The sequence below is a fragment of the Solanum tuberosum genome, unplaced genomic scaffold (genome assembly GCF_000226075.1).
Source record: "Solanum tuberosum cultivar DM 1-3 516 R44 unplaced genomic scaffold, SolTub_3.0 scf00269, whole genome shotgun sequence".
NCBI lineage: Eukaryota > Viridiplantae > Streptophyta > Magnoliopsida > Solanales > Solanaceae > Solanum > Solanum tuberosum.
The window spans coordinates 56,464-56,836 of NW_006239191.1; positions in this window are offsets into that span (position 1 = coordinate 56,464).

The following is a 373-nucleotide window of genomic DNA, read 5'->3' on the forward strand; positions in this document are numbered from 1 at the left end:
ATATATATATATATATATATATATAGAGAGAGAGAGAGAGAAAAACTAACAGAAACTACATAGAGAGAGAGAGAGAGAAAACCTAACAGAAACTACATATAACTAACCATGTCCCCCGGAAAGTAAAACTCCCCCTTGACCATAGAGGTATTACACTCAAGAAAGTTAACTCTACATATTACCTTAAATGCTTAAACTCATATTAAAACAAAGTAAAGTTAAAGTATTAGCTTAGAGCTCATATTTGATCAATTTTTAGTGTTGTTCAAGCTATTAGTGACCAATCGAATACGACATTATCCGATAATTGTCACTGCAAGTTTCGCTAATGCTTAAATTAAAATAATATTAGTACACTCGGAATTTTCAAATC